This window comes from Anabrus simplex, chromosome 1 (genome assembly GCF_040414725.1).
Source record: "Anabrus simplex isolate iqAnaSimp1 chromosome 1, ASM4041472v1, whole genome shotgun sequence".
NCBI classification, from domain to species: Eukaryota; Metazoa; Arthropoda; class Insecta; order Orthoptera; family Tettigoniidae; genus Anabrus; species Anabrus simplex.
In genome coordinates this window covers 38,137,522-38,153,054 of record NC_090265.1, presented here as the reverse complement: position 1 = coordinate 38,153,054, position 15,533 = coordinate 38,137,522, and positions in this window count along the sequence as shown.

Here is a 15,533-nt window from a genome sequence, read left to right as displayed (position 1 = left end):
AGTCACCGCAGACGAGTGTGGCGTCGGCGTGGAGAAAGGTCAAATCCGGCAGTAACTGTGGAGCGCCCTACCGCTAGACAACGCGGCATCATGGTTTGGGGCGCTATTGCGTATGATTCCACGTCACCTCTAGTGCGTATTCAAGGCACGTTAAATGCCCACCGCTACGTGCAGCATGTGCTGCGGCCGGTGGCACTCCCGTACCTTCAGGGGCTGCCCAATGCTCTGTTTCAGCAGGATAATGCCCGCCCACACACTGCTCGCATCTCCCAACAGGCTCTACGAGGTGTACAGATGCTTCCGTGGCCAGCGTACTCTCCGGATCTCTCACCAATCGAACACGTGTGGGATCTCATTGGACGCCGTTTGCAAACTCTGCCCCAGCCTCGTACGGACGACCAACTGTGGCAAATGGTTCACAGAGAATGGAGAACCATCCCTCAGGACACCATCCGCACTCTTATTGACTCTGTACCTCGACGTGTTTCTGCGTGCATCGCCGCTCGCGGTGGTCCTACATCCTACTGAGACGTTGCCGTGCGCATTGTGTAACCTGCATATCGGTTTGAAATAAACATCAATTATTCGTCCGTGCCGTCTCTGTTTTTTCCCCAACTTTCATCCCTTTCGAACCACTCCTTCTTGGTGTTGCATTTGCTCTGTCAGTCAGTGTATTTCGCGGGATTGCATAATATAAATATGTATTTGTGTTTTAAATTTGATTGTGATAAATGCTAAATTGTAGAAATTAAAAGTTTCAGTCATGACTCACCTTAATAATCCAAGTTTTTTAACGTCCATCCGTCCTTAACTGAAGAAGGGGTGTCGGAAATTCATCCCGCAGTATTTCCTTAGTCCCCCTCTGTGGTGTAGTGGTTAGTGTGATTGGTTGCCACCCCGGGAGGCCCGGCTACGATTCCCGGCTCGGCCACGAAATTCGAAAAGTGGTACGAGGGCTGGAACGGGGTCCACTCAGCTTCGGGAGGTAAACTGAGTAGAGGTGGGTTCGATTCCCACCTCAGCCTTCCTGGAAGTGGTTTCCCTTAGTTTCCCACTTCTCCTCCAGGCAAATGCCGGGATGGTACCTAACTTAAGGCCACGGCCGCTTCTTTCCCTCTTCCTTATCTATCCCTTTCAATCTTCCCATCCCCCCACAAGGCTCCTGTTCAGCATAGCAGGTGAGGCCGCCTGGGCGAGGTACTGGTACTACTCCTCAGTTGTATCCCCCGATCGAATATCTCACGATCCAGGACACTGCCCTTGAGGCGGTAGGGGTGGGATCCCTCGCTGAGTCCGAGGGAAAAACTAACCCTGGAGGGTAAACAGATTAAGAAAGAAAGAAAAAAGAATTTCCTTAACAGGATGGAAGCCAAAGACATGTGGTTGTCACCTTTAAACACCTTTAAAAGTCACCGATCTCAGTCGAGTTTGAACCCGTTAACTTGGGATTAGTAGGCCTAAACTATATCCCCTTACACCACTGTGACCGGCAGTCAAAATTTAAAGCAAAAATCGTTGTGATACTCTGACAGTGTTCTACACTACCTGTGGTAAGAGTACAATAGGGAAGACAATCCCGACGAGCAGATGAGGCTAGGATAATAACTCAATGACCTGAATGCAGAGATGCACTGTGCACTGTCGTGATCGCTGTTCGATGTCTGTACTGTAAGCTTCGGTCTGTGTTTACGTGTTGAAGTGGTACGTTGATCAGCCCTATCCAAATGGAGTCCCTACCCGGTTACGGAACTTGCAGATATGGTGTTCGTGTATGGGGAAGCAAATGGAAGCAGCAGAGAATCCAAACGGTTGTACAGGACCAAATACCCACGTAGGAGACCTCCGGCTCACAACATGTTTCCACGACTGGTCCAACGATTAAGTGGAAAAGGGTGTCGGTAGCACAGTACAATGACCGAGGAGAACGACGAATTACACGCACTTCCGACCTAGAAGATGCAGTGCTCGCTTGCGTGGATGAGGCTCCTGCAATCAGCAACTAGTTGTTGCACGTGAAATAAACATTTCGTATTCGACTGTGTGACGAGTGTTACGTGAAATGCAGCAACACACCTACCGTCCATAGAAACTGCAGGCTTTGGGTCGTGCTGAATTCGCACCTCGAGTCGTGTTCAGCCAATGGGTTTTGCAGCGCCTTGCAGTCGATCCTCACCTTCCTGCGTGTGTGATTTTCACAGACGAAGCCTATTTCACCAGAGACGGAATGGTAAATAGTGACAATAGTTATGTTTGGGCCGATGAGAATCCCCACGCTGCTGTTGTGAAGAACCATCAGCAGAAAAATTTCAGTCAACGTGTGGGCAGTTATAGTCAATGATTACGTAGTAGGCCCGTTTCTTCTTCCTCCCCGTCTAAATGCATCAGGGTACATAGTGGTGCTCAGAGATGTTCTAACCAGGTTCCTGGAATACATACCGCTTGCCCTTCGTCAACGGATGCGATTCCGACGTGATGGAGCCCCACCTCACTTTGGACTGAGGCTTCGTGAACATTTGGATCAGACATTCCCTGCAAAGTAGATAGGAAGAAGAGGTCCTGTTTCGTGGCCCGCTCGTTCACGTTATCTCACTCCATACGATTTCTTCTTGGTGGGCCATGTGAAAAGCCTTGTGTATGAGACACCTTTTGAGACTGAAGAGGATCTTTTAGCAAGAATTCTCGCTGCCTGAGACGCTGTTCAAACGACACCCGGGATATACGAACGGGTACGACAGAACTTTGGTCACCATGCCACGCCTGAATCGACACAGGAAGGGAAGCCATTTCGAACATTTGTTATAAAAGGAGCAAGTTGTTTAACTTGCGCACGTAAACGGACTTAAATGAGTAGAATTTTGCTTAACTACTCACTCTAACCTTTACGGACTACGGTTCTTTATTTCAAATTGTTCCATTTGCCGTCCTCTATCATCCCTGATAATTTGTAACATCGTCACGGATACATCCTGTAAAGGGTGTAGCTGGTATTCCTTCCAAATTTATATATCCTGTATGTGTAAACTAGCCTTGTAGCTTTGTAAATTTCGGTTTTATGGCAAATGAAATTGTGACCAATTGTTTGTGCATTTGCGCACATTGGAAATGGCTATGGTTATGTATCCCTGAGTGAGGCAAGCTTGTGTTACTTTCAGTACGCAGTATCGTCCGAGGTTTTGGAACAAATACGTCCGCCGAGAACTTGTTAATTTGTTCCATAATTTCCTTAAAAATGGAATTTTAAGAAAAATGCATGTCGATTGAAGTAAGTTTTTATATGTGATTGTCAGTTTATGAATATTCTTTTCAATTCATAAAATTAAAGCAAAAAGCAAAGCAAAGTCATCTCCGTACAGGCGATGAAGGCCCTTGGAGGGGTGGACGGTAAAGGCTTCCACTATCCGCAACCTCGGCACTTGATGGGGTACAGTGGTTGGCTCTACGCCCGGCCGCCTTTGTCCCCAGGAATTAACCTGGTACTCATTTTTGGTGTAGGCTGAGTGAACCTCAGGGCCATGTGCACCTCCGGAAGTGGAAATCTCGTTTCTAAAATTTTACGACTTCCTGACAGGGATTCGAATGCACGTCCTTCCGGGCGAACCGAGCACGCCTTTACCGCCTCGGCCAGGCAGCCCCTCCCTTTACGTCATACTTCATTGAAAGAAAGTCTTACACAATAGCGCGATTAATTAATGTGATTTTATGTATCATGGCATATGTACGTATGCGCTGTCTGAACCTGTATCTACTGGCACCCTCAATAGAATAATCACTAGCCGAAAATAAAGAAGTTAGGAGAAATATTTGTAGAGATTGTGTTTAGTTGACTGTATGCGGCATCTACCATTGAATTATTTGTTTACTGTAACTGAAATTGAAGACTATATTGCACCAGTAACTCTTATCCGCCGCCTCTGTGGTGTAGTGGTTAGAGTGATTAGCTGCCACCCCCGGAGGCCCGGGTTCGATTCCCGGCTCTGCCATGAAATTTGAAAAGTGGTACGAGGGCTGGAACGGGGTCCACTCAGCCTCGGGAGGTCAACTGAGTAGAGGTGGGTTCGATTCCCACCTCAGCCATCCTGGAAGTGGTTTTCCGTGGTTTCCCACTTCTCCTCCCGGCGAATGCCGGGATGGTACCTAACTTAAGGCCACGGCCGCTTCCTTCCCTCTTCCTTGCCTATCCCTTCCAATCTTCCCATCCCTCCACAAGACCCCTGTTCAGCATGGCAGGTGAGGCCGCCTGGGCGAGGTACTGGTTATACTCCCCAGTTGTATCCCCCGACCAAGAGTCTGAAGCTCCAGGACACTGCCCTTGAGGCGGTAGAGGTGGGATCCCTCGCTAAGTCCGAGGGAAAAACCGAACCTGGAGGGTAAACAGATGATGATGATGATGATGATGAACTCTTATCCCCAGTGACTAAGGGTATAATATTAATCCAAGCGATCCACGAGTGTGGAGTTGTTCAAACTTGTAAACAGATGGTATTTTCCAGCTGTTGTACACGCTAATTATTACACGTGTTTGTCGCTGCCAGGGTGATCGGAGTTAGTAAATTAGTGACAGCACTACGAGCAACTCGGTTATCTGCAACTTCTTTGTACTGCATTATCTCACATCACCGAGTGAGATGGCCACGCAGTTCGGGCTGCATATTTGTGAGGTTGCATTTGAGAGATGAAGGGCTCGGACCAACTGTAGCCAGCCTTGAATATGGTTTCCGGTGGTTTTAATTTTCACGCAGGCAAGTGCTGAGGCTGTACCTCATTGCCAACGCTCTCTTATCCCACCGTCGCCATAAGACCTGTCCGTGTCACAGCGACGAATAAAATTTCCTACGAGCTACTGGGAGTGCTGAAAGGAGTGTGAAAGAGTGGAATTCCATCAAAGATGACCACACACTGTGCGGTTATTACATATGAACGCTTATAATATTGTTAATGTAGGAGGAATTTTGTCCCTGACTCATTTTCTTTAAACCACTAAAAGCCACAATATTAGTGATGACCTCTTATGGAACCCCAGCGCTCTTAGACACTACATTTATAACAGCCATACTGACACTAATAAAAAACAAATTCTCACGAACAAAGCATTTTCTACCATAGAAAAATCATATACGATACACTATCTTAACACTGCATTGTATACGTACTAAAAGTAGCATCAGTGCTCGCGTCGTATCTGATACATAAATTAAATCTACCTATACAACATCTATATAATTTGTGAAAGATAGAAACTAACATAAAATCCACATTAAAGTTTATTTACAGCATCTCCCTTTCTTAATCCGTTTACCCACCAGGGTTGGTTTTCCCTCGACTCAACGAGGGCAGTGTCCTGGAGCGTGAGACTTTGGGTCGGCGCTATAAAACTGTGCAGGAGGACCATTACCTCGCCCTGGCAGCCTCGCCAGCTATACTGAACAAGGGTCTTGTGGGGGATGAAAATATTGAAAGGGATAGATAAGGAAGAGGGAAGGAAGTGGCCTTGGTCTTAAGGGGGGATGTCAATGAGAATGGTTGAAAATTTCGATTTTTGAAAATGGTGTTTTTTGAATATTTGGGATGTTGTTTTCATCTTGTGAAATTTTCATGGTCATATCTTTTCTAGAAGTGGCTAAAAAATTAATGTTTATGTGGGTGCGCGAATGTATCGCACCAAGTTTCGACCTACTCTGTTGCTTTTGGATGCCCCAAGGATGACTGGTGTAAGTACAATATTAATAGAACTACTTACAAAGAAACATTCACTACGTGAGGCGTTATGAATGAAATAAAGCTAACATTCAAAGTTCTGGCTGACCCAGAATTACTAAAAAAGTGTATTCATGGGAAGACACAAAATATTAATTAAAGTTTTGATAACCTAGTGTGGGGTCGGTGTCCAAAAACTACATTCTGTGGACTGAAAGTGTAATCTATTGCTGTTTATGATGCTATGTTGGGGTTTAATGAGGGAAATAAAGGCAGAATTGAAGTTCTAAGGCAGGTAGGAATGGAACCAGGAGTACATACTATCCGGATATTGAATGAAATAGATCAGAAGAGGATTCCAGAAACTGAAGCCAGTCTACCAAAATTACAGCAGACTGCAAGACAACACAGAAGATCAGAGAAGAGAAGGCATGAGGATGATGAAGAACACTATTCTTATGGAGGACATTGATTCTCTGGCTTTAAAAAACGAGTATTTTCATACTGAATGCATAGAAAATATTTTAAACCTTCATTTCTCACAATCACATTCTTCAAACTATTTTGTACCTTTTCTCAGCAGCTATTAGAGCCAGAGTAATGTAATTTTCAGTACTTGCTTACAGCAACACAAAATCCCTTAGGAACTAGAATAAAGAGACTACAATTATTAGAAACTAAATTATGGGGTTATTATGAACTGAAAATGGGGTTGAAAAAATTTTGGAAATTAAAAATTTAATTTCTACCCAATCATTCCACTCAAATACAAAATTCTAGTTCCCAAAACTAACATATGTTTGTAAATTATGCACAACAAATTTCATACTGATATGTCCATTGTCTTGGGAGAAAAGTGCACTTTTGTTACAATGGATTTTCTAAAAATGATATCAACTTTTTGACCACACTGTATAATATTTCTAACTGTAATAAAGCATTTAGACTCACTAAGACCATTTTATTACATGTGCAAAATATGAAAATTCTATCTTGAAAAACAAGCCCACAGTGATTTTTTTAAACAAACACTGAATTATTGTTGACATCCCCCCTTAAGTTAGGCACTATTCCAGCATTCGCCTGGAGGTGCGGTGGGATATCACGGAAAACCACTTCGAGGGTGGCTGAGGTGGGAATAGACCCCTCCCCCTCTACTCAGTTGACCTCCCGAGGCTGAGTGAACATTGTTCCAGCCCTCGTACCACTTTTCAATTTTCGTGGCAGAGACGGGAATCGAACACGGGCCTTCAGGTCTGGCAGCTAATCACATTAGCCACTACAACACAGAGGTGGGAATTTACAACAAATTCATCGAAATACCGAGAAAGAACACTTGCATATTTGAAACAATTAAACTAATTATCTGGTTGTTCATTTCACAGTCTTCAGCATTCTGAGATCGTAATATTACTGATCAGTTTAACAACTCATTTAATACAATACAGTTTACGAGTCATTTTCGTTTTCAATTTCAAAAGATCTTGAGCTGCAAGCAGTAGCACAAACAAAAATGAGCTAATTTACAGCAAATCAAACGCATTAGAGATAAACAAGAAAACTTTCTAATTTACTCGCGTCGTATCTGATACCGCTGGCAACAATTCTGGACATTTGTATTGCATGAAGATCACAGCACTACTGGATGTCACCACTTCCGAGACAGGAAGCTAGGGCGGAGATGGGCCTCTAGCCTCAAACAGCGCTGTGTATTTCGAAGGTAACATGCGACTACTGCAGTGTTAAGTACACACTTTTCTTCAGGGACTTTATTACTGTCGATGTATTTTTCTCACTGTTCTTCAAGCTTGAATAGCTTTAGTTATTCGAATCGGAAATATTGAAAAGCACAACAGAGTTAATACATCTACAATGAAAGGAGGACCATATTGTATGATACTGAGCCACGTCTCTCAGGCTTCTCTTTATATCTCATTCACTTGTGATACTCTCCCACGGTAGAAAAGTACAAAACCAGGTCCATAATGCGAAGAGACTTCAAGCATTTTGACACTGAGGTAATACGAAATGAAGCATATCAACTGCCGTGGAATCCTACTGGCTAATGACACTGATGATAAGGTTGACAGGACTGTATGACAAATACGCTCCGAAGAAGCAAATTCGAGTTTCTCACCCTTCGTATCTTTGGCCAACAAATGAAATTAAGTCGGTCATGGCAAATTGTGATGCATGGTATAGGCGATTTAGGCGAACTGGATGCCTTATGATTTCGAAAATTACCGTATTCTTGGAAATAAAGTTAAGCAATTAATTCGTAACAGCAAGTATACATACTGTATATTCAAGATATAACAAACAGGGGAAGTTCAGCACTAATATGGAAACATTTGCATCAGATGGGTAGAGGTCGCAGGTGACGAGCAGGCATCCAGTACACAACTTGATGATCTAAATTCTCTTTTTACGAAAGGAGCATTCACTGATAATGATATTACTAATAATAGTGACTAAGATAATAATAAATATACTAATAATGAGATAATAAAAATAATAATAATCATCATCATTATCTAGATGATGATATAATTGCTGATGATGGTATTAACGCCATAAATACTCATTCACGAGTAAATAGCAAAATTTACATTCAAAAATGTTAGTGCGAATGATGTGAAGTACGTTATTTACTCCCTCAAGTCAGATGCTCCAGGTAATTACGACATACCGTTATCATTCATAAAAATATTATGGGTGCAATATTACCTATTCTAACGCATATATTTAATCATTGCCCCCGTACAGGGAGTATTCCCGACTGTATGGAAGTATGATACCATCATTCTCATTCCTAATAAGAATTCTCCCAATTTACCATCAGATTATCGCCCTATATCCATTTTTCCACCCCTTTCCAAAGTACTAGAATGCTTGGTACACGAACAAGTCCTTGCTTACTTGACTAACTACTCACTGCTTGACCCTTACCAATATGGTTTCAATGAAGTACATAGCCCAAAGACTGCCTTACTAAGTAAATGATGATAACCGACACGCAATAGACACTCGACAAGTGACTGTAATGGTTCTACTCGATTTTTCTAGTGCTTTTGAAACTGTTGTTCTTCAACTGCTACTTTAGAAATTGGATTCACTAAATTTCAGCAAGACGGTAATAAACGTTTTTTGTTCGTAACTCAAAAATTGCCGTCTGTGTGTCACAGTAAATAATAACAGATCTGAAAGGCTTAACAAAACATTCTGCGTCCCCAAGGGTCTGTACGTGGACCATTGATGTTTGCAATTTACATACGCGATGTTGACAAATCGATTATACACTGCAACTATCATCTTTATGGTGACGATCTGCAGATCTACTACCACCCAAAAACTGATAAAATTCAGAGTGCTGTATGACAAGTTAAAGCAGATTTAAGTCTTATAAGTAATTTTGCATTGAGTTACAATCTCAAAATTATTCCTCTTAAAACGCAAGCAATAATCGTCGGAACTTCGAAAAACTTACACGATTAAAACAATACGAAACTATTCCTGTACCAGTAAGCAATACCATTAGGTATTCCATTTTGTGAAACAGTTATGACTCTTGGTGTGGCTATGAGCGAAATATTAAACTGCTCGCAACATGTGACGAAAGTGTGTCAAATGATATGTCAAAGCCTGCGTCCCCTGAAGCGGCTTAAAAATATATTTCCTTGGTCCCTGAAGATAAAGCACATTCAGTCACTTTTGTTTCCAGTTCTCGAAAACTGGGATACAGTTTTTATTGATATCAATAATGAGCAAGGCATGAGATTGAAACGTGCAAAGAATGCATGCATTAGGTATCCATTCGATATACGTCCATTTACTCACATATCCCCATACTATAGACAGTTATATTAGTTACGACTGAATGGCAGACGAAGACTCCATGCAACTACTTTGGTGTATCAAGTGCTTCCTGAAAACACTCCTCGTTACCTATTCACTAGATTTCGCTACCTTAGTTCACTACACCTGTTCAATACCCGGCCAGGCTGTACGCTATAAATTCCTTTACATCGAACCGCAACCTGCAACAGATCGTTCGCAATCACCACCACGAGCTGGTGGAATGAAATCTCCAATTACATCAGAGAAGTTAAATCTAAGACAAAGTTTTAAATCCTCTGCCAGCGTCATTTTATAAGCACTTCCAGTCTTTCTTCAGGGCGAATGGCATGCGTGAATGAGAGCGAATATGGTTGTTTATTGTAACGTGTTCCAGTTTATACTTTATACTTTTACTTACTTTAGTTAGTTTAGTTTATACTTAGAGGTTGTTAATATTTAATATTTTTAAATTAGGTTATTTCAGTTTTTACATTAAAATGTAAATTGTTTAAATTCTTACACTGTAAATTTGTAAATATTGGAAATTACTACGGTACTCATTTTTATACATGAAGTGGTTAACTGTAAGAAAGGGTTGGGAGCCGTTATTTCCCCAAAATAAAAATCGCTTTAGAAATAATAATAATAATAATAATAATAATAATAATAATAATAATAATAATAATAATAATAATAATAATAATAATAATAATAATAATAGTAATAATAAATTGTTCTTGGTGTTAGTTCGGCATTTGCCCGAGATATGTAGCCTTTATCAAGATTAATGGCTTCGTACAGCTTCACGATTGTGACGACATTGTAACTTCCGTGTATTACGATAGTTGGCAGCCTTACTGCTTCTGTCGTGGAAGGTTTATCTGCACACCGGAGAGCTGACAATTCTCTCTGGGGATTGAGAAGGCAGTGACAGATGGTATTCGCGAGTAATTCTCTTGCACAAGTTTTGCTTTATAAATGACGTTCGTAATCGTTACATTAGTGTATGAGTGATCAGAAGTAAATATTTGGATCACCTGCTATATTTTCGTCAGTAATATACCTGACATTATATCCCTGGTCTTTGTGAGAAGCGAAAAAGTATACAGATAACCTACAACCCTTTGTTGACCCACTCAAATTGGCCACCACTGTTGATGGAGGTCGGCATCTATCGAATACAATGAATGAAGAAATCACTGATATTTTACCTCAACAGACACCAAGTAAGCCAACGAATAATAACAACGCCGTAAATAACCCTCCACATCCAACAGTTCATCAGGTAACGACATCTGTCACAACTACTAACGAACGTAATTCAACGTTGAGCTATTCTGCTGCAATATAGTCGTGTCCGTACCCCTCCAAAGAACAAGCTGTTGTAAACGAATCTCACGATGGGATCAGTATCAACGATTATGTGCTAGCCATAGGGAAACTTACAACCCCTAGCAACATTCGGTTTGTTTCACGTATATCGAACGGAAGGATATGCATCTTTTCTCTAGTAAGAAAGCTGTTGAAAATCTGATGTTGACAAAGCCCAAGATTTTATTAAACAATGTACCACTAGAATTACAACCCCTTCTAACCAAAATCAAGCATATTATATTATCAAACGCCTGTCCATTGATCCCAAACTATGTTATCGAAGAGGAATTAAAAACTCGGTGTGAAAATCATGTCTAGGATTACTCCAGTTAGAGCAGGCTTGTCAAGGATTCTCCCACGTTTCCAGCTTCCTAAGACTAATGAACATTCAAAATGAAGACTTTGATAAAATCTCCGAATCCCTACATATTGAACTAACTACTGGATTTACCTATCATCCGACTCACCCACTTCGCCATACCGAAGGGCATCTGGCCAATGATTGTCCTAATAATGTTTCACTTCCAAAAGATGAATCCTCCTCCAATCATTTTCCTTAACTCCAAAAGAATTCACAAAATCAGAGATCGAAAATTCCAAAACTGTCATCGGTACTTCTAGCTCCCTCCCAAAATATAGGCCTATTCAAGAAGCCACTTCACTGACCAACCCTGACTCAGCACTTAACCAAGTCTGTAATTCTCCTCCCTTCTCTGGAATTCAAAGAAAGAGAGAAATATTGCTGCACCTATGGAAACTCACTCCGCCCCTACAACAGTGAATTTTCTTGAATGTAGGAGGCCAATTTCACTAGCTAGTAGTGAAACAAATAATCCAAATCCTCCTGATAGCAAAACATCCATACTGACCTCTCCTGAACAAATCTAAAACCGTCATGTAAATCACACTTCTAACGAACCCAAGATAGACACGCAAAATCAACAATAAGTAATATGCTCCTGCCAGTAAAACAAGTTCTGGAAGCCGACCTATCACCATTCTTCCTCAGCTACCTACAGCTCCAATCATTCTTCGGAAATACAGTTGGTGCCAAGGACGTATCAGCAATTGCTTCCAATTACACACACGACATAGAGGGTCTTGCTAAAGGCCTACAAAAACTCTATTCTTACTGCAACGATAAAAGCATAGAAAGCAAAAGCACTCGAATAGTAAAAGAAATCCTACTGAAATCCGGCAGTCAAAGTGAACACCCAACGCATATCAATTAACGCTGGACTATTCCAGTTACGACAATTCCTTCCCAGTATAATAATGGAGATGAATCTCGTTGTGCTTTTGGTCATTATCATGACAACCTTAATGCAATGGAATCTTGATAATTATCGATCACAGTTAGAATATCTACAACTCCTAATAAATAAACACCAACCATCTGTTATCTGTCTCCAAGAAACAAACTTTAAGAACGACTTTGATGCTACTATAAGACTCTACAGTGTCTGCCACAAAAAATAGAACTAACATTTATCATGTAATTTGAGGAGTAGCTACTTATATCAAACACAATAACCATGTCAAACAAATTACTCTTAACACTGATTTGGAAGCTAGAGCGATTTCAGTCCATCTACCACCTTCTCTATGTATCTGCAATGTTTATATTCCAAACAACTATTTTTTTCAAGGTGACGATCTACAAAACCTTATCCACCAATTACCTAAACCATTCATCCTAGTGGGTGACTTCGACAGCCACAACACGTTATGGGGTGGTCATAGTTCTGATGCAAGGGGGAAAGAGATATAAAAGACACTTGCTGAATTTGATTTAATTCTAATGAACTCTAGTGCTCCAACTCGCTTTGACATACCCCACGGTACCTGTAGTAGTATCGACATAACCCTCTGCACGCCGGACATAGTAACCCTTTACAACGGACCTGTTTAGTCAACACTCCAATGAAATAGTGACCACTTCCCGATACTAATCAATAATGAAAATTCTTCTGTCATCTCCTCAGTTATTAACAACTCTAAATAAAACTTAAATAAATCAGATTGCACGAAATTTAGGCAGACAGTCAATAATCACTTAAATGACTTAACCCCTCCAAATGATTTTCCTTCTAAGCACATAAATACCATTGTTCAAGATTTCACAGAAGTTCTCGTTAAGTCTGCGGACATGAGTGTTCCAAAAGTAATCCCAAATTCCTTTAAGAAAACAGTACCTTGGTGGAACGGCACTTGAAAAGGGGGCTATTCAGAATAAGAATCACGCTTTCTTCTCTTACAAAAGAAAACCCACACCTTAAATAAAGCCCAATATCAGAAATGTAGAGCAATTGCTCGAAAAGAAATAAGACTCAACAAAAATAATTCATGGCTATCATTTGTCTCCTCGCTAAGTTCCCAAACCCCACAAAAGTGAACGTGGAATAAACTTCAAAGAATAAATGGTAACATAATCACTTCTACATTACTTCCCTCAGAAAATCGGTTGACGGACCCTTCATAAACGAACCTCAAAAGATCACTGATAAATGAGCTGGCACATTTGCCGAGATCTCTGGCGATAACAAACATGATCCCGTATTTCTCCATACTAAGAAATCCAATGAATCCATTGATCTAAGGAAAGCCATCTCTGACCCCAACTATAATCTAAACGATGCTTTTAAACTATAGGAAATAATTAGTGAAGTTGACAAATGTGGCAAATCTAGACCTGGCCCAGATACGGTCCCTTACGAATTTCCAAAACAGCTTCCTCTAAATGCAAAAAACTATCTTATGGATATTTTCAACCACATATGGTGTTCTGAGACTCTTCCTGAACAATGGAGCAATGACAAGACAAGTCATTTGCAGAAACGTATCGTCCGATTGCTTTAACTAATGCGATGTGTAATCTCATGGATAAAAAATAAAAAAATAAAAAGATTACGTTCGTATCCCGAGCACACGAATTTCTTCAGTAATGTGAAAGACGGGTTCCGTAAAGCACACCCCACAACAGACACTTTGATAAGTCTGGAATCTGAAATGCAGGAAGCGTTACTCAATTAAATACACCTAATAGCAGTCAGTTTAGATATTAATAAGGAATATGACATGGTTTGGAAAGATTATGTAATCAAAGTAATAATGACACATAATATATCTGGAAATACGTATGCTATATTTCGTTTATAATTTTCTCCAAATGCGCCGAATACAAGTTATAGTAAATGGAATGCTGTGAAAGCAAGAATTAATAAATTTTGGAGTCCCACAAGGATCAGTTATCAGTGTAACACTGTTTCTTGTAGCGATTCATAGTATAGTCTCCAACATCTATTCATCGGTTAAGTGTTGCCTTTTTGATGACGATTTGATAATCTTCTGCTCAGGGAAAAACATTACGACGGCTCAAGTCCTATAACAAGAATCAATTGTAAATATCCAGAACTGGACTAAAACCACGGGGTTCAAATTTTCTAAAACTAAAACCAAACGTATTCTCTTCTCCAAAAGTAAACATGCCATCCCTAACCCAGAATTATATACGAAAGACCGTACAATTTACTCAGTTAAAACTATTAAAATTCTATGACTTCTGTTCGATAACAAGCTCATCTGGACCTCGTACCTTAAAAACTTAAAGACGAATGTCAAAGAAGAATGAACATCATGTAAATTCTCTCAGCAAAAATCTGGGGAGAAGACTACCACGTCCTAATGAACACGTCAAGAGCCACGATCAGAGCCAAACTGGATTATGGAGTTATAGTATATTGTTCTGCAAGACCATCCACTCTCAGGATCCTTGATATCATCCAATCTCAGCTCTTCGAATTGCTCCGGGAGCCCATCGCACCAGCCCCATTGCTAGTATATAGATTGATGCCAACGAACGACCACTTGAAATCAGACGTAAACAGCTGAGTTTGATATACGCACTCAAGATAGCTGGCACAAGTAACTACAACTTAAAATCTCTCCTATTTTCAAAGAGACATAAAGGAAAACTAACTGGATCTCAACCCCAACCCTTTAACACAAGAATATAAAACATTCTCAAATAACTAAACCTCACCCTTCCACCCATTTTACTTCCACACAACTCCGTAGACACCCCTCCATGGAAGGCTCATTTGACTCCAATCAGCTGGGAATTGAACAACAATCTTAAAGCTCAAACTGATACAGCGAAGTCCTAACATCATATAGTGCAATTTATAGTGATGGATCAAAATTCATTGAGGGAAATTGTTGTGCGATGAAATATAAAGTCTATAGAATGCTATGGAGATTACCAGATCTTTTCACAGTTTAAAAAAGTGAACTTCACGCTCTTAAACAGGCCATGATTCATATTTCACAAGAAAGCTATAATAACACATTCATAATATTCTCTGATGCCAAAAGTGCATTAACTTCCATACAAAATCCCTCAACAACACACCTCCGTTTTACAGAAATTCAGATGCTGTACCACAAGATCAAGATTGTAGGAAAAAAATATTTTTATGTGGATACCATCTCACAGGGGAATACCAGGCAACTAATCAGCTGATCAAGCAGCAAAAGAGGCTACTATTCTCACAATCAACGACCCTCGAATTGCCACTACACATTCTGATATCATCGCTTATATCAAAATCAAACTATACGAGCAATGG